We start from the raw sequence: 13,215 nt of genomic DNA on the forward strand, positions 1-13,215 counted from the left end.
TTTGTGTTGGAAGAAATCAACAAAATGTAGTTTTGATGCCATCAGTTATCACAGGGATTTAGCAAAGACAGCATGGCCTCAGAGTTTATGCTTTCTATCTTCTTTCTTGTCCTACAGCAATATTTTCAGTCATGTGAGCCAATATGGTCCAGTGGTTAGACTGTTGCACTGAGAATGGCAAAAGCCAGGTTCCAGTCCTGTTCACTTGTAAAGTTCGTGGGTTGTCTTTTGTCCTGTCAACCTAACTTCTCTCATAAAATTGTTATCAGAATGATAAAATGTAGAATATAGGAAACCTGAGCTCCTTAAAGGAAAGCTGGGATTCAAAATTAGATAGATAACCTGAAAAGAAGAGACAGTCAAGGGCTGTAGTTGGCACTTTTCTATGTTTGTTTTGGCAGAACCCATTGCTTTTAATAGCTACCTAAGAAAATATTCAGTAGCTTTAGGTTTTCCAGGCATTGCAGTTCCACATTGGGAAGTATCTCACCTGTTGATTTTCTGTCAGTGCAGAACTACCTAAAAGTATTGGGCCACAACAAGCGGCCGCTGGGCACCATTTTCTGAAGCAATGTTTTTCCTTGTGCCCACTTGCTTCTTCCTAGTTCTGGCTTTCCTCCTCTGGAGTACATAGGGGCTTCAAACCAAATGGCATTACCTCTCAGCCTGCAAGGAGCACTCACTTATTGCCTCCATAAAAGGATAAAGTTTTTGTAACCTCCTAAAATTTTGTGGAATCTACCTGTGTTTGCTTCTTAGGCCCACTCTCCATGGCAGGCTACAGTTTTGACAAAGCTAGAGACCCTGTACTAGATGGAGCCCAATTATGCATGCTATATCTTTCATAGACACTTACACATGATCCTTTCCCCCTCCGGAGGCTTCAGTCTCTACTTGAGAAAGCCTCCCTCTTTGGATAGTGTGTCTGCATCTTTAAGGCTGAAGGGGAGCCGGGGGGGTGGGGAGGAAGCAGAACAACATGGCTGTGAAAGAAGCCCAGACCCTCTGTTTGTTGCACAGTCCTTGCAGAGGTCGTTTGCATAGTGTGAAGGTAAACTTGAACCTTTGGTCACCCTGTGTTATTGTGCAAAACTTGAAAGTTCAGCAACTCCTGAGTAGAGGTGCCAATCCCCAGGTGGGGGCAGGGGATCCCCAGTGTGGAGGCCCTCCGGAGCTTCAGCGTCATCAGAAAGGGGGGAGGGAGGAAAGGAAATGTCTGCTGAACCATATGGTATAATGGATAATTAATCCCGGGTATCTGGGGCTCTGAAGGGGATGTGTTTTGAGGTAGAGGCACCAAATGTTCAGCATAGCATCTGATGAGTCTCCTCAAAATGCTCTCCAAGTTTCAAAAAGATTGGACCAGGGGGTCCAATTCTATGAGCCCCAAAAGAAGGTGCCCCATCCTTCATTATTTCTAATGTATGTGGTCCCCTTAAATGTGATGGCCAGAACTTCCTTTGGAGTTCAATTGCTTATGGCTCCACCCCCAATGTCTCCTGGCTCCACCCCCCAAAGTCCCCAGATATTTCTTGAATTGGACTTGGAAACCCTAAAACCACCCTGTAAAGAAAGTCTGCCATGAAAACGTCATAATGTGACATCATCCCAGAGTCAGAAATGACTGGTGCTTGCACAGGGGACTGCCTTTACCTTTTTATGAAGTATGCATTCACACTTTCCATTCTCTCACAAGAACACAATTACAAACTGTTAGTTTCCTGAGCAACTTAATCCAAGTCATTACAACAGATCAGCCAGCAAAGATCAGTAGATTTGCCATTGCCCATTCAAGTACAATATAATATGATGAAGAATAAGTTTTCAGAATTTCTGTATGGTATATATGTATATTAAGAGATATTCAAAGTGCAGTCTTGTCACCCGTTAGATCATACTGAGTTCAGGACTTCCGGTTTCAGCGGCGTGCTGTTGAAAGCAGCTCGGACCATTGCGTTCTGAGTCGCTTTCAAATCGGCTTGTTGAGGGGTCGCCCTCAAAGGACGACTCGATTCTGGGGCCCAGGAAGGGTCCCAGAAGGTAGGGGAGCTTGAGCAGTACATCAGGGGTGTCAGCGGAGGCGGCTGTTCCCCAATCCTGCTTTTCCCAAGCCTCATCACTCTGATCGCCATTTTTAAATGGCAAGAGGGTCAACTACCGGCCTCTTTCCCCTTTCTTCAACACTCTACATTCTGGACTTTCAAGCTTTTTCAATTTCAAGACAAGTGACACTGATCTTTCTTCTACTGTAAGTGTTTCTTTCCTATACTATTTTTGGATTGGTAACATCTCTGAGAAGCAGGGAAAAGGAGAATCAGGACTGAAGCAGATTTCAAGTGGGGCAAAAGACTGAGAAGGGGGGGGGGACTCTCCCCCATTCTTTTTCAAGGCTTGCAAAAGTTTCTGTCTAACATGATAACATTTAAAATACCTGCATGAGATTGCACCAATTTGTAGCTTTATAAGAGACTTGATGACTGAACCTAACTGATTTACTTTAACCCCCCCAAGGGGTGGTGGTGGAAGATGCTTTGGATTTTGGGAAAGATGCTTGCAGACTAGTTTAAGTGAAAGATGGTTGCTTAAAAGACACTTTGAAGTTTAAACTGAAGTGCTCTGATTGAATTTATAAGAAGTTTAATTAACTTTTAAAGGCTGGTGGGCACCTGATATTGATTTATAAGGTATTGCAGGATCTTTGGCTGTAAGAAGAATATCTTTACAAATTTCCAAAGTGGATTTTTATCTGTTTTTGTGGATGATATGGATATAATCTTTTAAGCTTGCTTTTAATTTTTTTCTCTTTTTGCCTTTTGTCCTGTGATTGGATTATTTTTACATGGTTTAAACATTTTTGGTTTATATTTTATTTTTTATGCATCTTTCATTTTTCATTCTTTTTTGCATCACCAAATAGGAGAACTTTTTTCCTATTTTTTATTATTTTTTGCTCTTATTTTTGGGTTTGCTGGATTTCCTTCCCTTGTGTCTGGATTATTGGTTTATTGTTAAATTTTGGGTTTCACTCTCGGATTACAAATAGGGCATTCAGACCTGGATTACAAATTTATACTTTGTAGCTGCTGAACTTTGAAAGTAGTTGAAAGACGTGGTGGTGATCTGGATTGTATCTGATTCAGCATTGCTGGAAGACATTTAACAGTGAATTGCTGTGTTTGTAGTGATCTGAACTGTTTTATCTATTGGCTATTCAGTGTGGTGAATTGAAAAGTTGTGTGTATTATTATTTTTAGCATTGTTTTGGCTACCACAAATTGTTGATAGAAGCTAGAAGGTTGTTTTCTTTTTGGAACTGTTTTATAATAAGAGCATTGCTTGGAGGAGATTAGCCTATCTGTTGCAAACAGGAACACAGAGTTTTAAAACAGACATTGAAGAGGCCTTATCGAACTTGTGGCTGTGAGTGTGCTCACTCTAATAAAAATGGAAAATAAAGCTGGGCCTGCTCCCAAAGAAACATAAAAAAAAAGAAACTAGAGAGGGAGAGCCACCATTTCTTTCACCTAACGCTTTACCTGGGCCTGGGAAATTTACAACCATGCAAGGAGATATGAAAGAAATGAAGACTACCTTCATTGCTATAACATGGCTAACAAGTAAAGTAGACAATATTGGTGAGCAGATGGCAGAAATTAAACAAGAGCTTTTGGAGAATAGCAGACAGACAGCTGAAACCAACAAAGCCTTAAAAGTACTAGATGGCCAGGTGACAGAGAATATCCAAAAGGTGGAACATCTGAAAAAAGAACAGTGTATACAAGATTCTAGACTCTTGCAACTGGAAGTAGATGGAGCTGCCTACATGTTGAGGATTCAAAATATACCAGAAGAGAAAAATGAAGACTTACAGAAAATTTTAAGTGAAGCCTTGGCTGAAATTTTACAAGTGACTCCTCAGAAGATGGAAGAAAAGTTTGATCAAGTTAGACGGGTGCCATCGAGCTACACAAGATGAAACAAATTACCTAGTGAAGTTCATTTGAGATTCACAAGAAAGAGGACTAAAGATGACATTTTGAAACAAGTAAGAGATAGACCTATGATGATAGCTGGAAATATGGTCAAAATTCTAAGAGAGGTCCCTTGGCCTGTGAGACAAAAGAGGAGAGAATATCAAGTGTTATAGATTTTTAGAGAGGAAGAGAAATACCCTATATGTGGCTAATGCCAGAGGGTCTTCTTTTTATATATCAGAAGAACAGATACAGGATTAACTCCACTTTTAAAGCCCAGAACTTTTTGGAAAGAATGAAGAAAAAAGAAGGCAAAGAAAAGAAGAAGGAGGAGGAAGAAAGTTCTGATGAAGAAGATCCAAATGAACCACGGAGATACCATACAAGACAGCATTCTAAAAAAGATAAGAAAAATAATGATAAGCAAAACCCATAATGGCTTCAAAAGTTTCAATTAATGTGAATGGACTCAACTCTCCTGCCAAAAGGAGAAAGACATTTAGATATTTGGCAAAAATGGAAATGGACATAATTTGTTTACAAGAAACTCATATCCTAACTAAAGATCAACATTTTTTGAAAAATAAATAACTTGGTAATTTATTTACAGCGACTGACACGTATAAGAAGAAAAGGGGAGTGGCAATATATATTAAAGATAAATTTAACTCACAACTGCAGTTTGCTTCTGAAGATGGAAGAATTTTACTAGTGGAAATTACAGTGGATAACAAAAAAAATTTACTGGCAAATATCTATGCCCCAAATGATCATCAAGAGAAATTTTTTCAATATTTATGTCTTAAAATATCAAATTTGGAGTATATAGAATACTGTCTAATAGGAGATTTCAATGCAGTTTCTGACAGACAACTGGATAAAAAAAATGCACGAACAGATGAAAAGTAAAGGTCTTCAGCTGTCAACAAGTTTTTGGAAATTAGCAGAAGAAATGGATTTGGTGGATATATGGAGAATAAGATATCCCAACTCCAAAGATTTTACTTACTATTCCTCTAGTCACCAAACTTGGTCAAGAATTGATATGTGTTGGCTCTCTGAAAGTTTGATTAAAGACTTAGTGGATATAGAAATTCAAATGAGTCATTTTAGATCACAGCCCTGTGATGATAAAGCTAAAAAGTCCACGGATGAGAAGATCATGGAAGTTAAATACTTCAAAGATAAAGACTTTCTTAAAGAATCTAAGGTCGAAATGGAATCTTTTTTTAAACAGAATATAACACAACAGGTAAAGATGCAAGCAGTTTGGGACACTGCTAAAGCTTTTTATAGGGGCCTTGCAAATAGATATAGTATTAAGAGAAAGAAAGAAAGAAAGAAAGAAAGAAAGAAAGAAAGAAAGAAAGAAAGAAAGAAAGAACTGAAAATTTTCAAAATTTAATGTCACAAGCTGGAGAAGCTGAAAAAAACCTTAAAAAACAACCAACAAAATATGAATTTCAAAAAAAGGTGAAAGAAATTCAACACAAATTGAATTTAATTCTTATGGAAGAGATGGAGATTAAATTGAGGTATGCCAGACAAAATTTCTTTGAGCATGTCAACAAGCCTGGAAGGTGGCTGGCTTATAGGATGAGAAAAGAAAAGGCCAAAAGAATAATTATGATACTGAAAGATGAGAATAATAAAGAGAAAACTCAAAAGCAAGACATACGTCAAATCGTAGAACAGTTTTACAAAAAATTATATGAAGATAAACAAGTTCATAAAATAGATTTAGAAGAATATATTCATCAAAATAATCTTAGCAAATTCACAGAAGAACAACAAAAAATTCTGAATGAGCCAATAATAATAAGGGAACTTGGAGAGGCAATGTCATCTCAAAAGAATGGTAAAGCTCCGGGTCCAGATGGATTACCTGCAGAATTCTACAAAACTTATGAAGAGTCTTTACTCTTACTATTCAAGCGCCTTATTGAAAAGATTCAAGAGGAAGGCCAAATTCCAGTTTCATGGCAAGAAGCTACAATATCCTTGATTCCAAAAGAGAATAATGATTTGAAAGATATTAAAAATTATCAACCAATTTCCCTTTTGAATGTGGATTTTAAAATTTTTGCTGCATGTTGACACAACGTTTGAAGAAAGTTTTACAATCTATAATACACTGTGATCAAGCAGGATTCCTTCCTAAAAGGTACTTGAAAGACAATGTCAGAACAGTTTCTAATATTTTGGAATATTATGAAAATCATCCAGAGAAGCAACTTGCTTTAATTTGTTTAGACACTGAGAAGGCCTTTGACAATGTTCGTTGGCACTTTATGATACAGCAACTGAATGGCATGGAATGTGGTGAAAACTTCTTGAGAGCAGTAGGAGCAATATATTCCTCACAAAATGCAAGAGTGACATTGAATGGTGAACTAACAGATGTAATTAACATTCAAAAAGGTACAAGACAAGGCTGTCCATTGTCACCTCTACTTTTTATTTTATCTCTAGAAGTATTGAATAATCAAATAAGGGAAGATGCAAGTATAAAGGGAGCTGTGATAAAAGATGAACAATATAAACTCAGAGCCTTTGCTGATGATTTAGTTTTTATACTAGAACAACCGATGGACTCAATATACTGTCTTATAAATAAGATTAAACAATTTGGCTGTTGGGCAGGATTAAAGATCAATGATCATAAAACAAAATTTTTGACAAAGAATATGACAATGGAACAAATTCAAGCCCTCCAGCAAAAATCAGGATTTTTGTAAGAAAAAAGAATCAAATATCTAGGTGTTGTTATTACAAAGAGGTGTAGTAACTTAAAAGCAGATAACTATGACAAACTACTTAAAGAAATTTAAAAAAGATTTGGAAAAATGGCATGATTTGAACCTATCTTTAATGGGAAGAATAGCTCTAATAATATTCTACCAAGGTTATTATTTCAGTTTCAAACTATCCCAATATTTTTAAATAGTGGATTTTTTCAAGAACTGAACAAGATGGTTGCCAAATATGTGTGGCAAGGCAAAAAATCTAGAATTAAACTAAAGACTTTGCAGGACTTTAAATTAAAAGCAGGTATGGGCCTTCCAGATTGACAATTGTATTATAGAGCATCTGCACTTCTTTGGGTAAGAGACTGGATATTGCTGAATGAAAAGAGACAATTGCTGTTAGAAGGACATGATTTGACTCTGGGATGGCATGCATATTTGTGGTATCAAAGACCTGAAGGCCACTCCTATTTTAAGAATCATTGGTTTCGAAAATCCTTTTACCATATGTGGTCATGGTTAAAGACTAGAATTTATCAAAAAATTCCAAGATGGGTTTCACCAGTAGAAGCATTTACCCATCCAAATCTCCTAAAATTAAACCAGAGCTATAGGTATGATGACCTGTTGGGAAAAGATGATCAATTGAAAACGAAAGAAGAGCTGGAAAATATGGGTGTTAAAATGAATTGGTGGCTGAGAATGCAAGTTGAATCCAGATATGCCAAAGACAAAGCGACAGGTTTTAATACAGAACAATACTTATTTGACAAAATTATTTTGGGCCCACAAGAAAAGTTAATCTCTAAATTATATGCATACCTACTTCAAATGAAAACACAAGATGAAGTTGTAAAGGACTGTATGGTTCAATGGGCAAAAAATGTTGGTTATAATATTACATTAGAAGAATGGGAGAGACTGTAGAAGCTTAATGTTAAACTAACTATGTCAGTAACTTTTAAAGAAAACCTGTACAAGATGTTTTATAGATGGTACTTGACCCCACAGAAATTGTGTAAGATTTATACTAATATGTCTAACAAATACTGGAAATGCACTAAGCAGATTGGTACCTTTTACCGCATGTGGTGGACATGTGAGATGGTGAAAGATTATTGGAAAATGGTGCATGGAATGTTACAGAAGATTATGAAGACTCAGATTCATTTTAAACCAGAACTATTTTTATTGAACGTATTTCCTGAGGACTATTTTAAAGAGATGAGACATTTGTTGGCACACTTTAACACAGCAGCTAGGATCCTAGATTCTAGAATGTCAAGGAGGTTTTTTTTTAATCGCTCTGACCATTGAATGACATTCTGGGCTGGCATCACCTTTCTAACAGACCAATGTCCAGTATATACCTCTCACAGCACCAAACAATCAGGTAATGGTTATCAGTGTTCTTATTACCCTCTCCTTTCCCTCTGTTAATGACAAGGTTCCCATTTCTTTCATAGCAGAAGAGTCAACTATTCATTAAGTAAGTCTTTCATCATTGCATCTGATACCTGAAAAACTGCATCTTCTGAATGTTAAAGAGGCAAAAGCGCAATCCCAAATACATCAGTGCTGATCTTTCTTTCTTATTTCATCACCACTTCTCCTTCAAGTTTCTTTTTGTCAGTCCACTACTTGTTCTTCTACTTCATTCCTTCTGATGCTTTGCCTCTAAGCATACGGTTTCTTTGCTATTATGCCTTTTGGAACCTCTTGGGATTTTTTTCTACTGAGCTTTTCAGATCTTAGCCTCTCTTAGCAGTTCCTCTCCTCTGATGGCCCCGGGTGAGATATTGTCAGCCAGACCAACCTTTCATCTCAGGTACCACAGATATTTTCTTTTTAATGGAAAAATTCCATTCACATCCCGCTGAGTATTCAAATTATACATGATTAAAACAAAAATATTTACATATGTGTGTGAACCAGCCAACAGGAAACAGAAGATGAATGAAAGCTAGCTTGATGCGGGGGGGGGGGGGGGATTATTCATTTAACACATTTCCTTCAGTCTTCTCTTCCATTTTACATTAACCAGGACTTTTTTTGAGCAGGAACGCACAGGAATGCAGTTCCAGCTGGCTTGGCATAAAGGGGTGTGGCCTAATATGGAAATAATTTCTTGATGTAAAAAAAGCCCTGTGCAAAACAATGGTGATGGCCGGGGTGTGTGGCCTAATATGCAAATGAGTTCCTGCTGGGCTTTTTCTACAAAAAAAGCCCTGACTTTCACAACATACTTGCAATATGGGTTTCTCTGAGAGACAATTGTGATGTAGGCTAGACTGGCTTTTACTATCAGCATTAACAATGAGGCCTATCTAGGACTTCCAAGGTGTAATGAGGGATGAGTCTGCCCTAATACCATGTATCCTCTTGCTCAGTAAAGAAACTGGTCTGCTGACTCATTTCAAACTAGACTCATCCTCATGCCTCATTATACCAAAGTCTGAACATTTCATCATGTGTTTTGTACAATCATGGCCTGCAGGCCTCACCAGGAGGCTGGCAACCCCACTTGAGTATTCAGAAATGGAAAAGTTTGCAGGCTCTTGGCAGATTAGAAACTAGCTCAACACTTTTTTGAGTAAATTGTTCTTAATTCAACTTCTGTTGGGGTAGAGTCTTCTTGCAGTCTCATTCGAACTGAAACCACAAGTCATTACTATGGTAATTAGGTAGTATCACAGTTTGAGAATAGTCCTTATGCTCATGACCGCCATGAACCTGAATGCATATAGAGGACCATTAGATCCTTTGTAAAACTGGAGTTAAAAGCACACAAATTGTCTTTTCTCAAATCTCCGGTATGTTGCCATAATAGCTATAGCGGGCACAACCAGCGCATGAGCATAAGATCAATAGGAACACAAGAAGAACCCTGCTGAATCAGACCAGTGGTCCATCAAATCTAGCATCTTGTTTCATACAATGGCCAACCAATTGCCCTGGAGGACATCAAGCCAAGGTCTAGCTATCTCTCAGCAGGTCTAAAACACAGCCTGCCACAATGGAAGATTCTGGAAATGAAATTGTTTTGAATGAAATTCATCAAACTGGATTGAATTCCAGAGTGTTTTAGTCTGATAAAGGATTATGAATGACTCATCGCTTTCACTTCCACTTTAAGCACTTATGATAGGCTAAAAGGAAAGAGAAAGGTATCTTAGAAACAGAATATGAAAATGTAAAAATTTGGGCCTGGTGGTCTCACAGCATATGAAACTGTATAATTTTATGTAAATTTTTAAGTGAGGAACTAATGATCAAGTAATCTGTTCAGCTACATATTATATATTTTAAATGCTATTTAGTAAGGACAGCATCTGTTTCTTGAGAAAGAGATTTTAGAAGCCAAGCAAAAACACACATGCTGTTTCTTAAGGCTATGCATTCTTTTTTTAAAGTATTTGAAAGTATGATATATTAAGTGCCAACCGCGTAGTTCAAGATGCAGCAATCCACCTCACCCCACTTCAACCAGTGAAAACAGAGTTGGATGAGATCCCCACCCTAGAAGAGACTGTTAAAGCCATCAAGCAACTGAAAAGTGGCAAGGCAGCAGGAGTTGATGGAATTCCACCAGAGATCTGGAAGCATGGGGGCACAGTACTACATAGCTCACTTCACAAAGTACTTGTCACCTGCTGGGAACAAGGCAAATTACCACAGGACTTTCGCGATGCAATCATCATCACCCTATACAAGAACAAAGGGGAAAAGTCAGACTGCTCCAACTACCGGGGGATAACCCTGCTCTCCATCGCAGGCAAAATCCTTGCCAGAATACTCCTGAACAGACTGGTGCCCACCATTGCAGAAGAACTCCTCCCAGAGAGCCAGTGCGGCTTCAGAGCTAACAGGAGCACCACCGACATGGTATTTGTTCTCAGGCAGCTCCAAGAGAAATGCAGGGAACAGAACAAGGGTCTGTATGTGACTTTTGTCGACCTTACCAAAGCTTTCGATACCGTTAGCAGGAAAGGCCTGTGGCAAATCTTGGAACGTTTAGGATGTCCCCCAAGGTTCCTCAGCATGATCATCCAGCTACACGAAGACCAGCGAGGCCAAGTCAGACACTGCAACGACCTCTCGGAGCCCTTCCCAATAGGCACAGGTGTAAAGCAAGGCTGCGTTCTCGCGCCAACTCTCTTTACGATCTTCTTTAGCATGATGCTTCAAAGAGCCGCAGTAGATCTAGATGAGGACGATGGTGTCTACATCCGCTATCGCACCGATGGCAGCCTGTTCAACCTGAGGCGACTAAAGGCACACTCCAAGACAATGGAAAAACTCATCCGAGAGCTACTGTTTGCTGATGATGCTGCACTCGTCTCCCACTCGGTATCAGCTCTGCAGCATATGACGTCCTGCTTTGCAGAGGCTGCCAAGCTATTCGGCCTAGAAGTTAGTCTGAAGAAGACAGAAGTTCTCCACCAGCCTGCACCCCAGGAAGATTATCACCCTCCCTGCATCACTGTGGGTGAATCAGTTCTGAAGACAGTCCAGCAGTTCAGCTACCTGGGGTGCATCATCTCCTCAGATGCCAAGATCGACAAGGAGATTGACAACAGGCTGGCAAAGGCAAACCGTGCCTTTGGCCGACTGCACAAAAGAGTGTGGAGCAACAAGCATCTGAAAAAAGGCACAAAGATCAATGTTTACAAAGCGGTTGTGATGACAACCCTCATCTACGGCTCCGAATCATGGGTTTTATACCGTCATCACCTGCGACTCCTCGAGCGCTTTCATCAGCGCTGCCTTCGCACCATCCTCAACATCCACTGGAGTGACTTTGTGACCAACACTGAAGTCCTCAAGCGGGCGGAGGTTACCAGTATCGAGGCACTGCTGCTGAAGACGCAGCTGCGCTGGGCAGGGCATATTTCTAGGATGGAAAACCACCGCCTTCCCAAGATTGCCCTGTATGGCGAACTCTCCACCGGCCATCGAAATAGAGGGGCACCAAAGAAGAGGTACAAGGACTCCTTGAAGAAATCCCTTGGCACCTGTCGCATCAACCATCACCAGTGGTCTGACCTAGCCTCAGATCGCAAAGCATGGAGACACACCATCCACCAGGCTGTCTCTTCCTTTGAGAACGCACGCATAGCTGGTCTTGAGGACAAAAGGAGATTGAGGAAGAATCGCACTGCTACAGCACCAACCCTAAATCAGACTTTTCCCTGCAGCCACTGTGGCCGGACCTGCCTGTCCCGCATTGGTCTTGTCAGCCACCAGCGAGCCTGCAGCAGACGTGGACTATTGCACCCTTCTTAAATCTTCGTTCGCGAAGCCAAGCCGAGAGAGAGAGAGAGAGAGAGAGAGATATTAAGTGCCATTTTAATGGTTAAAATATCTCTCCTCCCCCAGGTCTGGAATACTTTGGATCCATTTCCTGCTGGATTTAAACATTTCCACCAGGGCACAGCACTTAAATGAACATGTTGTGGCCTGAGCTTGAGGTGCAACACAATAGACTGGGAGGATCCAAAGATCTGAATCCTGCTTGGCTGCACAATTCAAACTGGCCGATCAGGAGGCAGTATCAGAGGAGCCTAGGATCTGCCAATGAGTATGCATATTCTAATAAAGGATCCAAAAAGGTGCAATCACGGGGTGATTTCTGCTTCATGGTGTTGGGGTTTCCCCTGCCCCAACTGTATATATTGCTGCATGTTCCGAGTGCTGGGCTGTAGTTTGTAGTCATTTAATAAAGATGCTGAATCACTCTGCTGGCTGAACTCACTATTTATTTATTTATTTATTTATTTAATTCGATTTATATCCCGCCCTACCCCACCGAGGTGGGCTCAGGGCGGCTTACAACACAAAAAGCTAACAAAGTCAATTTAAAATACATTAATAATACATTAATAATTATCTCTCTCGGCTTGGCTTCGCGAACGAAGATTTAAGAAGGGTGCAATAGTCCACGTTTGCTGCAGGCTCGCTGGTGGCTGACAAGACCAATGTGGGACAGGCAGGTCCGGCCACAGCGGCTGCAGGGAAAAGTCTGATTTAGGGTTGGTCCTGTAGCAGTGCGATTCTTCCTCAATCTCCTTTTGTCCTCAAGACCAGCTATGCGTGTGTTCTCAAAGGAAGAGACAGCCTGGTGGATGGTGTGCCTCCATGCTTTGCGATCTGAGGCTAGGTCAGACCACTGGTGATGGTTGATGTGACAGGTGCTAAGGGATTTCTTCAAGGAGTCCTTGTACCTCTTCTTTGGTGCCCCTCTATTTCGATGGCCGGTGGAGAGCTCGCCATACAGGGCAATCTTGGGAAGGCGGTGGTTTTCCATCCTAGAAATATGCCCTGCCCAGCGCAGCTGCGTCTTCAACAGCAGTGCCTCGATGCTGGTAACCTCTGCCCGCTTGAGGACTTCAGTGTTGGTCACAAAGTCACTCCAGTGGATGTTGAGGATGGTGCGAAGGCAGCGCTGATGAAAGCGCTCAAGGAGTCGCAGGTGATGACGGTATAAAACCCAC

The sequence above is a fragment of the Heteronotia binoei genome, chromosome 16 (assembly GCF_032191835.1).
Source record: "Heteronotia binoei isolate CCM8104 ecotype False Entrance Well chromosome 16, APGP_CSIRO_Hbin_v1, whole genome shotgun sequence".
Classification (NCBI taxonomy): domain Eukaryota; kingdom Metazoa; phylum Chordata; class Lepidosauria; order Squamata; family Gekkonidae; genus Heteronotia; species Heteronotia binoei.